This window comes from Phodopus roborovskii, unplaced genomic scaffold, assembly GCF_943737965.1.
Source record: "Phodopus roborovskii unplaced genomic scaffold, PHOROB, whole genome shotgun sequence".
NCBI lineage: Eukaryota > Metazoa > Chordata > Mammalia > Rodentia > Cricetidae > Phodopus > Phodopus roborovskii.
The window spans coordinates 15,630,821-15,651,244 of NW_026126485.1; the positions used below are offsets into that span (position 1 = coordinate 15,630,821).

Genomic DNA, 20,424 nt, shown 5'->3' on the forward strand with positions numbered 1-20,424 from the left:
TTGCTTGAAAACTAGAGGAAAAGCCTGGAAAGTCCAGTGTTTGAGCTTGAGGTAATATAGGGGTTGGTGGTTTAGGCAAAGAGTAAAGTCTTAATCAGATGCTATTGTGGTGATTTCCTCATGCTGGCATTAGTTTGAGACATGGAAAATTCTTCTCAGATCCCTTTTTAGTACAGATTGTCCTACTGTATAGAGAAAGAAAATGAGACAAACAGCAAGCCAGCAAACAGAGTGTCAATGTCTCAGTCCTACCAGATCACAGTATTAAAAGCTAAATGGAATTATTTTCATAGTCTTACTCCTTTCCATGATGATGAGAAAGTCTTGATCCTGAGTCCCAATTAGCCACCCCTCCCAGGAGCCAAACACATAAGAGGATTAAACATACAGGTCTGTTTGACTATCGCTCCCCAGAGTAATGCAAACACCCAAGATGGGTGACATTTCTGTTTACCTCTCCCCTGGGTGTCTTCATTTATATTCACAAGATATTATTTCTTTTGCCTCTGAACCCTCTAGGAGATCATCAGAGTTCTATTCTGACACACATTTACACTGTAATGTTGCTGTTTGTGTAAAATAGCATGCCTTTTGCAGACAGGAATAGAGTCTGAGATACTCTTTAAGCATCCCATAAGTATGATGTGTATCTATTGAATCAACTCTAACTTACTTTTAATCTCAATCTGTGTTTCCAGTCATAGAAAGAACACCTATACTGATTTTACAGCCTAAGAGGTCTCTTGTTAATCAACAAATTCTGTTTTAAAATCGATAAATAAAATAACAATTAGTTTTTTTTTCAGACATCATTTTCCCCGGAACTACTTAGGTTGTTTATTACAAATCATAGACTTAACCTTGACAATTCATTATTACCCAGAGTGCTGAGTGATATCCAGTGTGAATATACTACGCTTATTAATCCATTCACCTACTGAAGGACATCTTGATTGCTTTCAAATTGAGTAATTATCAAGCTAATGTAATCACCTGTGTAGCTTAAGTTGATATTGGCATTGTGTATTCTGTAGGTTTGAACATGTGTATAATGGCATGCTGTTAGAAGAGTTTTGTTGCTGTAACAGTGTTCTGTAGGGCAGAGATGTGCACAAGTGGGTGTTTGACTCACACACAGGCTCTGGATTAGAATCTCAGGCTATGAAACATAAAATAAAATAAAATAAAATAAAATAAAATAAAATAAAATAAAAATCTTAAAGTCCTCTGTTGCCCTACCCATTATTCTTACCCAAACTTTGACAACTACTGATTTTTTTTTCACTATTTTCATAATTTTGTCTTTCTTAGCCTGTCATTTGGAATCTGTCTTGGTCACTATTCTATTGTTATAAAGAGACACCGTGACCAAAGCAATTCATAGAATGAAGCATTTAACTGAAGCATTTGCTTATAGTTTTAGAGCACCAGCCATGTATCCTGCCTAATCCTTCCAAACAGTTCATCACCTGGATATTTAGCATGCATATATGAGTCTATGGAGTTCATTCCTATTCAAGCCACCATAGAAGCCCAGAATACATAGCCATATCTAAGTTGTGTCTATCACTTAATAATATACAGGTAAGTTTCCCTGTGTCTTTACTAAAAAATATTCCATTCTTTCCCCTACTTCAGGGCATTTTAGTTGCTTTCTAGCTGAAGCTATTCTTTATAAAGTCACTGTAAACATGTATGTGGAGGCTTTTGTACACACATGAAATAGCAATTCCTCTGGCTAAAATCAGAGGAACAGGATATCTAGATTGTACAGTAAGAGAATGTTTAGTCATGTAAGGAATTACTAATATGAGTATTATTTTTGCATTCCCAACAGCATAGTAATAGCATCCATTCCTCCATGACCCAATAATGCTTATTAGGTTCAGTGTCCTGGATTTCAGCCATTCTAATAGTGTGATTTTTAGCTTTCATTGTCAACTTGACACAACCTAATAGTGTAAATATTGGCTGCATTTGGTTGTCCTATAGGCATATATGTGATGCAGGAGTGGTCTTAAGTAAACTGATGTGGGTAGATCCAACCCACTATAGATAGAACCATTTCCTAAATAGGGATTTCTATGAGTGAATAGATTAAGTATAAGCTAGCAAGTGAGCTTGTGCATGTGTGAAGTCATTTCTCTCTTCTCTTGACTACAAGTGTGATGTGACTGGCTAATTAAATTCCTGCTTTGGTACAATAAACTGAAATAAACCCTTGAATATTTTTTATTCAGGGTATTTTACCCCAGCAAAAGGAGTGAAACTGAAACAGCAAGAGATACAGTGGTGTCTTATTGGTGCTGCCTTAATTGGCATTTCCCTGATGGGTTATCATCAAGGGCACCTTCTCAAATTGTCTGTCATGGTGCATCTTCTTTGATGAAGTCAATGGGATCTCTAATTGGTTTTTAATATACAAACATAATATATTGTCAATTGCATTTTCCTTATGATTTTGAAGAAATTGTTATTATTTCTGGTAAATCCTTTCTTAATTCTTTCTTTTTTAAAAGACTTACTTTATTGTTTTACATCATGCGCATGTTTGGGGGATTGTGAGTATGAAGGACTGTACTCTCAGAGGCAACAGGGTCAAATATTCCTAGGCCTGAATTTACAGATAGCAGGAGTAATGGGAGATACCATTCTGTAAATATGTTTCTCTTACTGGTTAATGAATAAAGCACTGTTGGAAAATAGGAAGGCAAGATAGGTGGGACTAGGAGACAAAGAGGATTCTGGGAGATGTAGTAGAGGGATTTGAGAAGAAGGTCGGGACCCTCCCTCTGGTAAGATAAGACCATGTGGAAATACTTAGATTGATAAAAGTTGTTTAATATTTAAAACAGAGCTAACCAATAAGAAGCGCTAGTAACAGGCCAACAGCTTTTTATCTAATACACCTTCTTTGTGTGTTTTTGGGGGACCTGACATGGCTGTGGGTCCAGGCTGGTGGGAAAACTGCTCATAACAGCAGGACAACACCCAATGTGGGTGCTGAGCATGGAACTCAGGTACTCCTAAAAGCAGTGTGTACTCCTAACCACAGAGCCATCTCTCCAGCCGCCTTACCTTGCCTTAGCCTTTCTTGATACCTATTTTTTTTAATGCATGTAGCCTTGAGTTTTGACTTCTATTGTTCTGTTTCTTTCTAAGTTATCGTTTAATATTCCTTGCAAAAAAAATTATCTAAGGCCAATGAGGTCTCTTGTTTTTTTTTATTTTGCTTGTTTATTGGGTTGGTTGTTTTGTTTTGTTTTTTGAGGGGGGGCTTTGTGGGGTTTAAGTTTGGTTTTGTTTTTGTCTGAGAAAGTCTTTATTCTTCTTTCACTTTTGAAAGATAACTCTACAGGGCACAGAATTCTAAACTGGTAAATTTTCCACTTTGTTTCCCTCAACACGCAATATTTTAAACCATTTTCTTATTCATATCTAGGTAATTATTATCTGCATTTCTTTGGGGAGAAGCTGTTTTTCTAACCCCTGCTTTTTTTCAAAATTTGTCTGTAACTTTGCTTTTCTACATTTGAAAATAATGTGTTCAAATTGTAGTTCTTTTGGCTTTTACACTGCTGGGTATTCTCTGAGTTTGTGGGATCTGTGGTTTGGTACCTGACGTTTACTTGGGAATATTCCCAGTTGCTGTTATTTCAAATAATTCTGTTCCTTCTCTTCTCTGTCTTCCTGTTATTGCTGCTACAAGTGTTTTATAAGTGTTACAGTGCTTCCATGTGCTGGAAATACTCTGTTCTTGACTTTGTAATCACTCTTTATTTTCTTGGCTTCACAGATTTGGAAGAGTATCTAACATGCTGTCTTCAAATGTAGAATTCTTTCCCCATCCAGGTGTAGTCTACCAAAAAAGCCAATGAAAGGCACCTTCAACTCTGCTATGGTGGTATTTACCTCTAGCACCTTTTAAGTTCTTTATTAGATTTTCCATCTCTCTTCTTATATTGCCCATATGTTCCTAGACACTGTCTGATTTGTCTTAACTTTCCTATTAGGTCATTCACCCCACATTGTCTGGTTCTGATGTTTCTTATGCCTCTTCATGGTGACTTTTTAAATTTCAGTTTACCTTTGATTTGGTTAGTTTGATTTGATTTGGTTTTATACTCACATAGGATCTACTGGGTGAAAAAAAACTACTGTCAATAGACCTCAGTAAAAAATGGAATGTGATAGGAGAAAGCATTGTACACTCTTATGATTCCAACATTTTTATTGGACTGGATTCTGAACTTTACCATTTTTGTGTATTTCCACCCTCACTCCTATCTGCCATAAGACAGAAGACGGCTACAGTGGTTTAGAATTGAGTATGTCCCTCTCTCAAGGGGAAATCCAAAGCTGGTTAGAGTTGGATATCTTCCCACTGATCTGGGATCTGATGATACTCTCCAGGTCAGGATCTGGTAAACTAATTTCTCCTGAGAGTAGACTGTTAGTAGAATACTCGGAAAGCCTTCACCATGGTTCTCTTTTTCTCCATAACTACTGGAAAATCACTGAAGGGTTTTCCCTCCAGTATTTTCTGTAACAACCTGGTTAAGTTCTAGAGTTAACATTCAAAAAATGTAAGAGAAGGTCTTATGTCCACATCTCTCTGATGTTTACAATTCTCAGCCCTGTCCATACTGAGACTTTAGCAACCAATGAATTGCAGTTTCTTAATCTATATCCCATCCTTGGCTCCCATGGAGGTTTCTTCTCAGTGTGCCGTGGACCTCTGTATTTGCCAATATTTATCTCCAACCTAGGAGGATGGCAGATTACCCTAGCCCTACTTCTCCTATCAATATATGAAGCATTGTTGATTTGATAGTTCTGATAAAGTTGACATGTAGAATTGGTGATGAGAATTACTTTCAGATTCCCCAAATTTAGAAACACAAGCTTGAAATTTGAGCAATTAAATGGAGCATGTCCTTATAATCAGTCATTATGCTAAGGGCTGGATGAGCTAACTAGTTAACCTTTAATTTCCTCCATTTATTAATATGATAAGCCTTTTAATATGGTCAAAAAGAAGCAGATCTTATCAGCACAGCTGCTCGTGGTTTTGTTTGACAGATGTCAGGTAATGACGGCCAAAGCAATGTATGGGCTAGGAAAAGAAATCTGCTGGAATTAGTCTCCAGAGATGTTACAATATACAATTATGATGATCATAAAATACTTGAGGGAAACCACATCATTTCTATTCTTTAAATTAATAGAAATACACTGAGTACCATTCACACTGGCCATACTGGCTGGTTTAGTGTGTCAACTTGACACAAGCTAGAGTCATCAAGAGGAAAGAGGAGGAAAGTGGAGGAAATGCCTCCCTAAGATCCAGCTGTAAGGCATTTTCTGGATCAATGGGGGAGGGCCCAGCCCATGATAGGTGATGCCATCCCTGAGCTGGTGGTCCTGGGTTCTATTAGAAAACAGTCTGAACAAACCAGGGGAAACAAGCCAGTAAGCCACACCCCTCCCTGGCCTCTGCATCAGCTCCTGCTTCCAGCTCCAGCCCTGCTTGAGTTCCTGTTCAGCATTCCTCCAATGACAGACTATGATCTGGATGTGTAAGCCAAATAAACCCTTTCCTCCCCAACTTGCTTTTCTGTCATGGTATTTCACTGCAGCAATATAAACCCTTGTGGACAGGACCATGAGTAGCAATGTTTTCCACAATGTAATAAAGTGTGTGGCTACAGAAAAGTCTGACCATGTTCACGTAAATCATAATGTAAAACTAAAAAGAAAGCTGGTCTTTGGGAAGTGCAGAAGAGATTCTGTTTAGGTTTGGGCTAAAAGCACAAAGAGAAATCCCTGAATTTCTTTAAGGTTCTCTGAGTCCATCAGTAGTATATCTTTTGGGTATTTCTTGACAATTATATCAGTTATTACTTCATCATTATGGCAGAGTACTTCATAGAAATAACACAAGGTAGAGAAGATTTATTTTAGCTTATGGTTTGAGAGAATATAGTTGATCGTGGCAGGGAGGGCATGACAGAGAGAGTGTGAGGTTACCCAATGGAAGCAGTCAGGCAGAATATAGTTCAGAGAGAAAGTAGGCCCAGCTATAACCTCATGGCAAACACAAATGGCTTTGTGTCTGCTACAGAGGCCTCAGATCCAAAAGATTGCACAGCCTGCTCAAACAGTGCCTCCGGCTGCTGACCCACTGTTCAAATACATATGCCTCGGGAAGTATTTCACAAAAACTATAACAAAAAAATGCATAATCCTGGAGCCCTATCATGAAGCACTGAATCAATACTTCTGAAATTGGACCATTTCTTAAAGGTCCATTGAGTGACTGCTAACATAAGAGTTGCGAGCCTGCATTGTCTGGCTGATGTATCCCTGAAATAATAGAATGTTGTAAATGGTTTCATCCCTCTGAATATATTCTCTGTAAGGAATAAGTACCATATGTATCATATCATAAATTACCCGAAGCAAGCTGACTTGATCTTTGGAGTACTCCTATCTACTATCTGCTAAACAATTAACCAAATTGTTCAGCATCAATTGATTGAATCATCCTGTTGAGCAGAAGAGCTGCTGTTGCAAGTGGTCTGAGTCTGTAGAAGAGATAGACAATGGACACACATGATACTGTCTAATATAGGGCCTGGGATTGACAATCCCTCTAGGTCACTTTTCAAGACAGTCACTTGAAAATTTGACGTAGCAAGTTGCTCATTTCAGTCTAAATGCATCCTTCTACTTGAGCTGACCGGTCAGGCAAATTTGTTGTCAAACTACTTCTTTGGCTTATTTTGACTACTCTATTAAGTTGCCAGACATCAAAATATTTTATTATTATTACTCATATACATGGGCCTTAGCATCAAACAAAAAAATCATTTCAAAGCTTGTAGCCTTCAGTTGATATTTTAAGGTTAGTATGTTATACCTAATATCTTATGAAGTGGTACTTAAAATTGTTTTTACCTCACTGTGCCCAAATTCCAACATCTGTGTTTTAAAGCTCTCACCAAATAGTTTGAACTATTAGGACTGAGAACTGTTAAAGAAGGTCAGTAAACTGAAAAGAATCATGTAATGCTTTTAAGCTGGTTTTCCCTGTGTGGAAGATGGCCACAGTCTTCTTAGACATATTGTATGTGTAGCCTAAATGCTACATGTATATATCTCTATGGGTGAAGTAAACAGACTTATAGATCTGGATCCTCATTAAAGTCAGGCACTCACTATTTCCAGGACTGAGTTCCATAACTATCCACCTGTGTGTTACAGATAAATGAGAGATAGATGAATGATATACTGATAGATGCTTAATCATATAGACAGATGATAAATATTGATTATATGAGGAGATGACCAATAGAAGGTTGATTAGATAGAAAGATGATGGATAGATAGGTAGATAGATAGATGGATAGATGATAAATACATAGACACAGAAGATAAGCAGATAGATAGTAGACTGATAGATGATTGATTGTACATTCATTTATGTGTTACAGTTCTCTTGGAGAATATTTTACTCCATATTGAGTTAATATTCTAGCTATTCTTATCAAATATTAAGGATCATCTTGAATAATCAAAAATAAATTTGATACACATCAAAATTTAGTAGTAAAACCAGCACATATTTTCTTTTGTTGTTGTTCTTTTTGTCCACATTTTTAGAAAATTTATTTAAATTAGAAACAAGCTTTTTTTACATGTCAATCCCAGTTCCCTCTCCCTCCCTGCCCCCCACCAACCCCCTATCCCATCCTCTTTCCCAGCACATATTTTCTGTCACTGAAAGCCAAGGATTCAATCTGTACATAGGTCAGTCATTTTCATGGCCAATCATGAGGACCTACATGATCCCAGAACAAAATATACTTTTATTTTGGCAGGTTCTAAGATTATCAGTCTTCTATTTCATTGACTAGCCTCAATATTAGCATTTGTTCACATTACTTCCCATTCCTCCAACAAAGCTGAAATCAATTACAGCCTCACCCAGGTGTCAATAATAAGTTTCCTTAAAGGGCTAGGTAGTAGTTCTTTTAAGATGTTCGCGCCATGCTCTCTCCTTTCCAACAACTAATATCTGTTACTTTGTTGTAAAGGCAGTCACAGAATATGGGCAAAGGTGTGTGGCTGAATTCCAGTTACACTTTATAGATACTAACATTTGAATTTTACATTAAAAATGTCACATCAAGACATATTCTTCCTTTGATTTTTTCCCCAAGCATTTAGGAAAGCAAAATTGATTCGTAGCCTATAAAACACATAAAAACAGGATGTTGTTTGAAATTGGACCATCAACTCTAGTTTGCCAAGTCTTGGCATAGGAGAGTAGATTTCAGGGTCACAGACCAATCCTAGCTGTAGAAGATATAAATCAATGCAGCATTGTAAACAATGGTGAAGACTCAGGAAGTTTCTTTTGCAGCTGAAAATTCACTCCTGTCTTCACTTGAACAGTGTCTGTTCAATTAGAACAATGGCTGATTTGCATAAACAACTCTTGTCAAACATAACTATAGTTCAATGGTGAAGACATTCAAGTCCCAAAAACAACATAATAGGAGGAGAGGACCAACTCCCAAAATGGTCCTCTAGCCTTCACATGCACACCTAGAAACACACAAAATAAATAAGTAAATGTAATTTTATTTTAAAGCAGTAAGTTTTTAACAATTTACAGTTGCATTGAAAAAGCTTTCTCTAATTGGAAGACTGTACTTCATTCCCTTTATGCATATTTGTTTTTGCTTAGGTCTACACTGCTGCAGGAAGGAGTGAGCCAGGCACTGAGGTAAGAACACTGTCTTCCTCAGACCAGACGAGCACTGTGCGGTCTCCACCCAGAAGGTAGTGATGGTGCTTTATTCTCTTGATGCATTTCTTCTTCTCACACTTTGCTGAGACATAAACATTTTAGTTCTTTCTCTTGAGAATTTTCTTCTCTGGATTCTGAGTTTTGTTGGGTATGACCCTTGTGCCTTTGGGTCATGCTTGCAGGGGCATTTTGTTGTTGGATGTTGGGGCGTCTATAATAGACCACTCTTTGATCTCACATTCTCAAATTACTATTGCTTTGGTTTTATTGCTAGGTGTTTTTGTTTCCTCAAGACATGAGCGTCTTGTTTAAAAAAAAAGGGGGGGATTTATAAAAGGGTTGTTAATAGTCTTTTCAAAAAAGTAGCTCTGTGGATATGTTTTTGAGAATGGAAGCTGTTAAGTATGCTTATATGTTGATTCCATTGTTGAATGGATACAATGTCACCCAGGCCACAATGCCATATTCCTTCTATCCCCCATTGTCAACAAAATCAAGAAAAGAAACCTCAGAAAAGACATATTTGCATTCTTGAGCTATTAAAATTGTGTCTAGACTCAAAATAATAATCTTCTCTCTTAAATAATTTACTTTGGAGTTTTCTTACTAGTGTATTTTAGTATCTAGACACAGGAGTGGCCCAGTTTCAAGGAAGAAAACACCTAGAAATTAATGAGCTGTTTTTAAGACATCCTCACAGAACATCTCTTTCCTCTTGTCTCTAGCTTATTAAGTATTGTTGCATTGGACACCCTCTGAAGTATTTGTTACTGATAAGTGATTACTGCTAATAGTAGTTTCATTCATTAGAGCTGTTTAATTCATTTTGGTTTTGTTGATTTTCATGGTTGTATTTCTCATTTTTTTCAACACATTCTCTGTTTCTGTTTCTTTTCAATGTTTTAATCCAATTACTAGCTCTGTAAACAAGCATTTGCCACATCTACAGTAAGTGCACTGAACTGTAGTGGAAGTGATTTCTGATTACCGACAAGCTCATTTCTAAGGGACACAAGGAACAACATGCAGTGAACTGAAGAAAAGAGTAATGAAAAATGCCTTGTTAGGTGACTATGGCACAGACTCCAAACACAGATGCAAAACAACAACAAAGAAGTCTCAGACTTCTAAAACACAAAGGTGTTTTTCTAGATCTGAGTTATAGGTGATCAGCTTGGTTATATAAGAGCAAATATGTCACATATTCTGAAAATCCAGACATTCATTAATATTGGGGTTAGACTTTCTGAAAGGGTGGCAAAAAAAAATGGACTCTTAAAATCCCTAGATTTTCGTTAACAAACCCAGAAGCAAAAATTATTGAGAAGAAAAACTTTAGGATTTGGATCTCTTTGGTGGTCCCTTTTTACGCTGCCATTTCTAGAATGTCTACTTTCATGGCCTCATATTCCCACAAAAAAAGAAAAATTGAAATATCTTGGTCCTTGATATAGGGTTAATAACACCCTAAGAAAGTACCCTGTTAAGACTTCTACATGTTGCCTTGGAATCAGGTCTTAAGAAGAGGTACAGAAGGTAGGGGGGGTTGCAATTGTTGTAGTAGGAGCCCACAAGCAAATGTTTCAGGAAGTCAGAGCTCTTTCCCAGAATCCCTATAGTCTGGGAACTACACACCACAGACTAAGTCACTCTTCCATGAATGTGAAGGGTGATTGAGATCATTCACTCAGAGATAGAGTCAGAACCAAATGAGCTTGAATCTCAGTGATGGCTGGCATATAAGAGGTAAGTGAAGGATGGGGAAAGCCCATCACACTGGCAAGAGCATTGGTAAAAACTGTTTTAAGAATCAAAAGTAACAACAAATGCTTAAAAACTAGGAACAGATGACCTTAGGATCCAAACTATCTGTGTCATTGGAATGATGAGCATTTTTCAAGACTTGTCAGGACAAGTTTACTGCAATGATGGTAAATTAAAATAGTAATCTCTTGACCTGGTCAGTGGCCATTATAGTTTGATGAACATGCAGAAATGGACATCTAAGGGTACAGAGACTGGCTCTGACTTTGGTACTGCCTTCCTTTCTTAGATACAGAGGAAATAAGATTTTCCTCTGCTTTGTGGTGGATTTGTGTGGTGTAGTTTTTCTACACTTAGTAATTCACTCCTACATGTGTCAAATCATCAAATTTCCATAGTATTTAAGAATCATTTAACTGCCAAATGATGAAAAAAATGTGTGATTTAAACACTGAAATCCAACGTTTAATGACACTTTTATGGTTTCATGATGTACTATAAAGTATGTACAGAGCATAACTTACAGTGACAATGGCAGCCACCCACTCCATTCTGCAAAGTTGCCTCTCATGATATCAGAACATACCTGACTATAAAGTCCATTTCCAGCTGTGACCCAGAGATTGTAACTTTGATTTCAAAGCTTTTAGATTATATATCAGAAGCCAAGTTCTAAGTAACAAGAAGGTAGATGTTTGAATCCAGTTGTTTGAAGCTGACTCAATAGTCTAGGACTTTTGTTGAGAGACGAGGCAGCTCCTTCTGTGATGTGGGATGGCGTGGGTGATCTGTCTCCTAAATAAACCATAGGACTGTACAAGCCAAATAAAGAGAATAAGACTCTTAATAAGTGAAAACCAGCATTCAGAAGGTAAATGATCTACTTTGTTTTTTTCTATACTGGTCATGTTTTTAGAACCATTTCCTCTACACAGGAGATCACTTCAAAATTTAATGGTAGCAAAGGGTGTAGGCTATATCATAGCTTTCTAGACAAGTAAGTGCTAAGTTTTCAGGATGCTTCAGTGTGGTGTGATAAGGAATTTTGGTGGTATTTCCACAATGCCAACATCATGGTAGCTATGTGCTAGTTTGTGGATGACATACAAAATGTTTGAAGTTACCACCATGAGCATTAAGATCATGGAGCTTTTGCAGAAAACTTAGTTTCTGTAAGTTTTTTTGGTGGGTCTCTCTCCCACAGTCCCTTGTTAACTCACCCTTTCAGACTAAACAGAGAAAAGTCCTCATCACCCTGGATGGTTGAGTCTACCATGTATCTGAGACCAGTTTCATCCTGGAACAGAAAGTCAGATTCTATGCCTAAGGGCGGCTCTTCCAGTTATACTAGGATGGAATATTGGGATTCAGATCCACAGCCTCAATTTCATATTCTTGGATTGGTTTTCAGTAGTGGTTGTCCTACCTCAATTCCTGAGGACTGGTCTCCTTTGCTGATCCTTATTGTGGGAATCCACAGTGGTAATTTATACCTGTTGTGTTTCTACATCCATGCTGTTTCTGCAGTTGAATGCTGGGGCCTTGATTTCCCTTCCTAGTATCTCACAGAAGACTTTGTTATAGAATAGCTACACAGATCAGCATATGCTAAACACTGATATTCTGGGTCTGTGATGGTTTTCATGGCTGCCCAGAATCTCTACCTAAAAGGACTGCTGTAGAAATAGAAAAGGTTCATTTTCCTCCACTTCAGACTTGCTATGCACACCTCATCGAAGAGATGAATGTGGTCTTTAAAAATTTATTTCCTTGGCAGTTTCTCTTCCTATAAATGGGAACCTGGGATCTCATAAAACTGAGTTAAAATTATCAAATACTATTGAACCAACCTAATGAAAATTTTAACCAAAAGTTATTGTAAATTAGGTATGTGATATACTGAGAATGCAAGCCTTGGTAAAGTAGATATTATTCTTATGTAAACTCATGAATGGAGACTTTCTTGAAGAAATTACTTCTTAATAACATCAGAAAGTCATTGGCTGGGTAAATATCTCCCCGGGCACTCACTGAGGTTCCTGAATTTAAATGCTCAATCGAACTTCTTATTTGTCATAATTCCTAATGAGTTTTTCTTTATGAAATCATTATTAGTATGAAAAAGTAAAAATTTGTACCTAATTTCTAGATTAATGCTCTTTAAAAGACCTCAAGGGGTTGAATTTTTTTCTTGCTAAACTACAGCATTTACATAATTTCTATTGCCCCAATGTTTAAACTCCTCAACCCACTGTCAGTTTGCTACCTGAAGCAGGAGAAAGAAAAATGATCTGAACAGGCAGAATGGCTGAGATTCTGCTAAGATGAACAAAGAGCCTGGTTAAAGTGCCTAATGGTAAAAGCATTCCTTCCACCCTGACCTGCAAAGGATGTAAAGAGTTCACAGATATTCTTTCTAAAGCTCACCATCCCAATAAGCTCTGATGCTGCTGTACATCTCTGAACATCTGCAGCTAAGTTCAGTGCATGCTAAGCCATTCCTTGAGTTGTGGTCCTGTAAATAAGAATGGCCCACATAAGGTCATATATTTGAAGTGGGCTACTTGAGAAGAAATAGGTGATGTGGCCTTATTGAAATCAGTTTGGCCATCTTGGAGGAAGAGTGTCACTAAGGGTGGGCTTTGAGGTTTCAAAAGCCCAAGCCAGGCCCTTCCTGTTGCCTGTCTGCTGAGATGCTCCCCACCATGATAATAAACTAAACCTCTGAAACTGTAAGCAAGCCCCATTTAAATGTTTGCTTTCATAAGAGTTGCGGTGGTCATGGTGGCTTTTCACAGCAATAGAACACTGACTAAGACAATTGTTTTAGCTACAATGTGGAGTTTTTGTATTTTTGGTCTTTCTATGCTACCCGCATTGTTTTCATATTGCAACAGATGGTCTGAGATCACTCTTACAGAGGCCAGAAATGTAGGCCCTATTGGTTTATCTTAGAACTGTCAATATATTCTAAACTGCACACCCTTCTTGGTGGGAGGGGATAAAAGCTTGCTTGTGAACAAACATGGACTACCTTGCATATATATGGAGCAGTGAAGCAACACCATAGCATGTCAAGAATGGTGTTCTCACTGCTATTCCCAGAAAGAAAACTGCAAACAAATTATCACTGTTGTCCTCTAGTGCTGCTTATATTCTTCCCAGACTCCTGCCAGTTGTTAAGGAGCTAAACTGGATAGTAGCTTCTTTTAACTATGGGTTGAAACAATAGGGTATTTGATGGAACAATGGAAACAATGTAGCATGGAAACCTCAATGTGTGTGTGTGTGTGTGTGTGTGTGTTCATGTGAGTGTGTGATGTACATGGAAGCCAGAAGACATACTTGGGCTTCTTTTTTCATGAACTTTCTTGTTGTTTAAGATAGAGTATGTTATTAACCCAGAAGTTGTCAAGTAGGTTAGACTGACAGGCCATCAAATTTCAGCAGTCTACATTTCTCTGCATCTCTAGTGCCAGGATTACAAATACACATGAGCATGGCTGGTTTTTCATTTGGACTCTGTATCTTAAACCTGGGTTCTGAGTCTGCCTTACTAACTAGGTCATATCCTCAGCCCAGTGCACAGCTTCCTGATCATTGCATGCTTGTGACACATTTGCTTCTTGATTTATTCCACTGAAACTACCTAAAACTCAACTCTGTTGGTGGGGTGGGTATATGTATAATTCTAGAACTTGGGAGGTAAAGGCAAGATCATCCAAAGTTCAAGGCCAGCCTGGGCTACAGAGGGAGTGCATAAGATTCAGTCTCAATAAAATAAAAAAATAAATAAATAAATCAACAACTAAAGACCAGTCTGTTGTTATATAATTAGTTGTATGAAAATGAATGCTGCACTTTCTGAATGCCATAATATTTAGTAACATTTCAATATAGATGCTTCTAAAAGTTTACCTTATAAAACTTCATCAAACATTCAAACTTATATGTTCATACTTTATAACATTGTATTTTTGAAACACATATGCTTAATAAAATTATTAAAAGATATTCTAGGGTTTAGGCCAATGGCATTATTTCTAAGCAAACCCCAGAGGTAGTATTCAAATCACTATAGCAGAAAACAAATTTTCCCCAAGAACCTAAACTGACAAATAGCTGAGTATACACAGCAAACTACCACAAGGACAGCCTGTGTTAAGTGAAATATTTTAAACAGAAGTCAAGTTTAGTCCCATATTATGCTACTGGTTGATTGAAATACATATATGCTAACAAAATTCTGTAACTATACATAACATTCCCCTGCTGAATTTCATGAGGAAATCAAATATGAAACCCCACAGAGAATATTCTCTAGGCCACTTCATTTAAGAAATATAGGTACAGAGAATGTGAAGCATCATAGAAGGGCTCTACAGGGGACATAGAAAAGCCTACACTTAAAGCCATGATCATATCCAGAGCCCTGTAGTATACAAAGAGAGATAGCAGAAGTTACAATCTCCACTCTGTACTATGATATCTCTGCGTATCATTTTCCCTACATTCTTTATTTTCTTCTTCTCTTTACTATCTCCATGGGGTATTTCTCCTCTGTAGAAGATTCTGGCCTCATCCTGGAAGTTTCCAGAACCTTGCACCTTTCCCTCTTCTGACTAATAGATTATGAAAGTGTTTAGCAAAGCATATTGTGCAAGATAAATTCAATAAGCATATACAACTTCTTAAGCTCTTCCTAATTGTAAATATTTGTAGAAAGAAAAATGCTAACCAAGAGTGAGAGGACATGCCTAAATTATAAGTGATGCCCTTAAGAGCTGGTGTGAACCAGACTCTAATGATCTTGTATTGGAAACAAACATGTTTCTTAGTCTATCAACATATACAATACAGAACTATCTAGATAAACTTAGTAAGAGATGCCATACATATGCATATACAGTACATTCTCTATGATGTCCCAAAGGCTCCAAAGTGATTAAATGAATCACAGATGTCCAACTGGCTATAAAGACAGATCTCCCAGGTGTAAACTCATACCTCAATGGTTTCCAAGTGAAGCATCCTTAGGAAACTTGATTTCTATTTCTTGCTTCGTTTTTTTTTTCAGATAGTTTTTATGATTTTTTATCATATATTTTAAATCTTAAATATATTTAAGATAACTGTACTATTACTCTGACAACTACTTTAGAATGAGGCTAAAAAGTTGCTGTCAACCTGGAACATTTGACAACTTTAGAACATATCAAACACACAGTAGGAGTGTAGAGTATAATAAGGAAGAAGCTGATGACATTACAAGGTCCGGGCATTACCAATATAGTGATAGATTTCTGCAGGAAAGTAAAGTGTAAAGATGAGCTTGTAAGTTACCAAACAGCCCTTGAATGAGAAGCTGCCCATTAGAGGCAGAAAAACTATATGACCCACTTCACTGAGAATGTACTTGAGCATTGCAGAGAGCTAGAGGTAAGAGTCAGAAGCTTTCTGGAGATCACCTCTACAGGCATCAGTGGCCACAGCCTTACTCATCTGAGGCTGCTATTACAACTAACAATAGCTATGTATGTCTTCAGACCAAGAGCACAATATCAGTAGGGTTGGAGTATGGTGAGAGTTCTCTTCCAGTTTGTAGACTTCCAGCTTTTACTTGAGTCCTTGCATAGTGGAGTGGTACTGGCCATCTTCCTGAGGATCCTTTTTTAATCTATTGCCATACCATCTTTAACATGCCTGACCTTGTTTGGGGACCCTTCTATTGAAGTGCTGGTCCTCACAGGAGAATGGGAGGCTCAATGGCCTTAGTGCCTCCTAAATGTCCTACCTCTAGTACTACCTCCTTGGAGATTACATGTGAATTTGAGAGGACAGGAATACAATAGCCATTGGAGTTAAGCCATTTGAGTTTGATGGAGCCGTTCCCTTCCATGTAGAATGGACCTTGTAGAATATGATGAGACAATCAACCATTGGTAGGCCAGCTAAGGGAGTCTATAAGGCTCCAGGAAGAGAGCTTAACCTATGCAATTGATTAATTAGCTTGGTGTTGTAGGTGCTCCCACAGATTAGGCAATTCTCTCCCCCCACCCTGTGTATGTTAATTGGATTCCATGCTCTTTGAGTTAATATGTAGAAAATTTAAGAAAGAGTATTTTCACATCTTTCCGTGGGAGGATTAAATAAGGAAAAAATAAACCCATTATAGTGCTTAACAAAGCATGGGATGCAAAGCAAATGATGAACACATACAAATTGTTTCTCTTGGTTCTGCCTGAATGTTTTTCGGACATTTTAAAGGAATCCAAGGCAAGTATGAGAGGGCATCTGCCACTTGAGGCTGAGACAGGAAGATCAACAGTTAGACAACAGCTTCAGACACAATGATATCTTGTCTTTAAACAGAAAAAATGAATGGAAGTGACTCCATTTCCTCAAAATTACATATCCATTTACTTTCACCGTAACCATACAAACTACAAACCAGGGGTCAAAATTGGGCCATATCTAAAACTGCACTCATGAGACAGTACACTTGGGCTCACCTATTTCCAAGCTGACTTCTGCTTTATTCTCTCTTGCTCTATAGAAAAGTCAATAATAAAAGAATTCTCCTGACACTTAAATATTTTTACCATAAGCAAACAACAGAGGGTGGGGCTGGAATTACAGCTTAAGAGTAGAACACTTGGCTAGTATATTCAATGCACTGGGTTTCATTCCTAGAAATAGCAAAAAAGAAAAAAGAAAAAAAAAAAGACAATGCAAAAATTAAAGAGAAATTTGGTGGCAGAGCAGGCAGAGTAATATCTGTCCTTTCTGTCTTTAAGCAACACTCACATAGAGCTATAGAGCTATTGCCATCTTAGTCATCACTCTCGATTGTGAAACTCAGTAACGATTTCTGTCTGTCAACAATCCTGCAGGTGAATGCATATACTTAGCATATTTGTATATTATCACACATGGAAAGCATGGTATATTATTATAGTATATAATATATACTAGTAATCTATATGTATTTGATATGCTTGAATCTTATATAATATCCCTATGTCATGTATATACAACTAAACATACATATATTCATATTCATTTTTAATTCCCTAACAATAAAACACCTTAATTTTCTTCTTTCATAAATGTGTATATACACATGTGTGTAAGTACATGTGTGTGTCACAGTGCTCATCACATATATATGTATGTACATGTCATCTTTAAGAATTTGTCCACCTCTCATTGTCCTGAAGTTCACTAGTTAGGCTAGGCTGGTTAGCCAGCAAGCTCTTGGGATCTTCTTATTGCTACCTCTGAGCACTAGAATTAGCAAACCATGCCACCACACCTGACATTTTTACTTGGGTTCTGGGAATCAAATTTATGTCTCCTCTGAGCGACTGAGCCTCCCACCATCCCACTCAGACATTTTTTTCCTGAGAAAATATAATAGTAGATACAAAAGATCTTCTAAAAACTACCCCAATTCTATATATTCATGTTTGTGTACATACATACCAAATTTACCAAAGAAACTGTTTTTCACTTGAGGTTTTGAACAGGTAGCGTCTGTGCATATTACTTATGTCATTGTTTATAGACAGAGGCTCACTTAGACAAGCCCAGGTTGGTCTTGAATTTACAGTGTTCATGCTCTTCTCCATCCTCCTTCCTATTGAGATTATAGACATGAACCACAGTGTCTAACTAATAACATGGTTTTTGGAGATTACTCCATTCATGTCATTTTCCATATGATCACAAAGTAATTGCCCTGATAAAAGTGAGACCCAGATTTAAACTCACTCTGTGACAGTGGCTTCTTTCTGCACCTAGGTTGGGAAATATGGAAAAGCCAGATACCAAAGGTGAGCAATTTACGTGTACAATCTTTGTCTAAGTAGAGAGGGGTGTTCTGAGAGTTAGAGAATGGTGGCATAAATTGAAGTATAATTTCAGGCAGTCTCACTGCTATAAATGATAAGAATAAGGATGATGGTTCTTGGCTGTCAAAGTATTATCTTAAAATGGAAATGGTGTTTGATCTGGCATGTGCAGGGTAGCTGGGGTTAGCTGGGCAGAAGGAGTAGGGTGGAAATAAAGTCTTGAGCTATGAGAAACGCCCTCCAGCAGAGCAGCGCATGATACATCCTAACTCAGAGGAGATAACAACCTAACCACAAAATGTATTTGGTGTTTGAAAACTGAAAAAGTGGCCAGAAACAGTGGACAAATCAGACTAAGAGACTCAGAAAGAGACTGACATCTACTAGTGACTTGCTGGCCACTATAAGGGTTTCCTCTTCTTTCAGAACCCTGGAAAATGTTCTGCTCTTATCGCCCCCCCACTCTGTGTGTGTGTGTGTGTGTATACATGTACACTCACATGTACCTGTTCATGCAGAGATCAGATGTCAATGCTGAATGGCTTCCTGTATCATTATCCACTATAGTTTTTGAAATGGGATCTCTCAACCCATGTTGGCTCACTGATTGGCTAGACTGAGTGGTCAATGAGCGACCAGTGAGCTCCAAGGCATCCTCTGCCACTGAGCCCACAGCACTTAGATTCCAGATGTGTGCCACTGCATCCAGCTTCTTTAAATGAATGGTGAAGATCTGAACTTGGGTCTTCAAGCTTCAGCAGGCACTTTACCCATGAGGCCATATCCCCAGCTCCCTACTCTAAGCTTTTACATTGGAATGGAGACATTTAGTTCCTAAACAATCACAGTGACATATATTGAGGACTAGCATGACATTGTGAACATCTCAGACTTCACAATCTCTGCTTCCTGTTTAGGGGAGTCTGGTCTTATTGTTGCAGAAATAACAGAACCCTAAATATTTAAATACTGACATTTCAGAAAAAGCTTCACCTCCACTTTTATCTGAGAATATCAGCACTACTGGACATGTGGCATCCCCAGATAAAGGACTGACTCCTTTAGCTTCAGGCTTTGTTCCTATTAATGTGCTAAGACGACTCCTAGCAATAGCATACAGATCTGGAGATTATACCTCATTGTGGATTAATCACTGAATCCTCTCATGGGAAGAGACTAAATTCTGGGAAAGACAGAGTAAGAGACCAATTACAAGAAAGCTGATCCTATGGAATGAGTGGCACTGTAGAGAAAGGGAGAGTGACTCACAATTTATACTGCCATTCATTCACTATCATCTCCTGCTGGTGTGGGAGGTCTGACATGGAACCCCCAAACACCAGGTACTAGCCTCATTATTCCTTCTGCTGGGCCTCAAATCAATGGCTAAACCCTGGTGCCTCACTTTGTCTTACTAATACCATAAAAATCTAAACATTGAGTACAATGGTAGAGGACTTACTTGGTACGTGCAAAGTCCTAGACCCTGTCCCCAGCAGCACCTGTGCACACGCGCCCGCAAGCGCGCACGCGCACACACACACACACACACACACACACACACACACACACACAAGTCAATCAGTTCATTTTGTTATTTATTTATTCATAAAGCAGCCCACAACTATAGCTACTTATAGAAACTCAAAGTGGGAATTTATTCCCACTGGAATAAAAGGCCAGGCTCCAGGCTTAAAGGCTCAGCCACGGGCAACATAGGCAGGCTGCAGGGAGTGCGTGAGTGTGAAGGAAGAGCTGCCTTCTGTGAGCCAGCAGCCAAGCCAGCACCAAATGCCTTCCCAAGCTGCTAGGAAGGATTAGATCTAGGGAACTCCAACAGAGAAAGATGCAAATATCCCCAGGAACGGGGACAAATACACGAGCCTCAGTTCCAAATGTCAATTACTGGAAGTCTTCAGAGCAGCATGGTTAAAAATAGATATGCAGGTTTCTTTGTTCACATGTCAGGAAGGGTCATCCTATCAAATC

At 38.1% G+C, this 20,424-nt stretch overlaps 1 protein-coding gene across 4 annotated transcripts in view; it reads left to right on the plus strand.

The window, feature by feature from the left end:
* The window catches only part of Celf2 (CUGBP Elav-like family member 2), an 802,630-nt gene that overhangs the window by 190,842 nt on the left and 591,364 nt on the right, over positions 1-20,424 (plus strand). For 2 of the 4 annotated variants that reach the window (XM_051194866.1, XM_051194862.1), the window contains exon 2: positions 8,756-8,850. The gene's annotated coding sequence lies outside the window, so the exon portion shown is untranslated. The remainder of the gene's footprint in view (positions 1-8,755; positions 8,851-20,424) is intronic. The other 2 variants (XM_051194867.1, XM_051194864.1) reach the window with 1 other exon arrangement.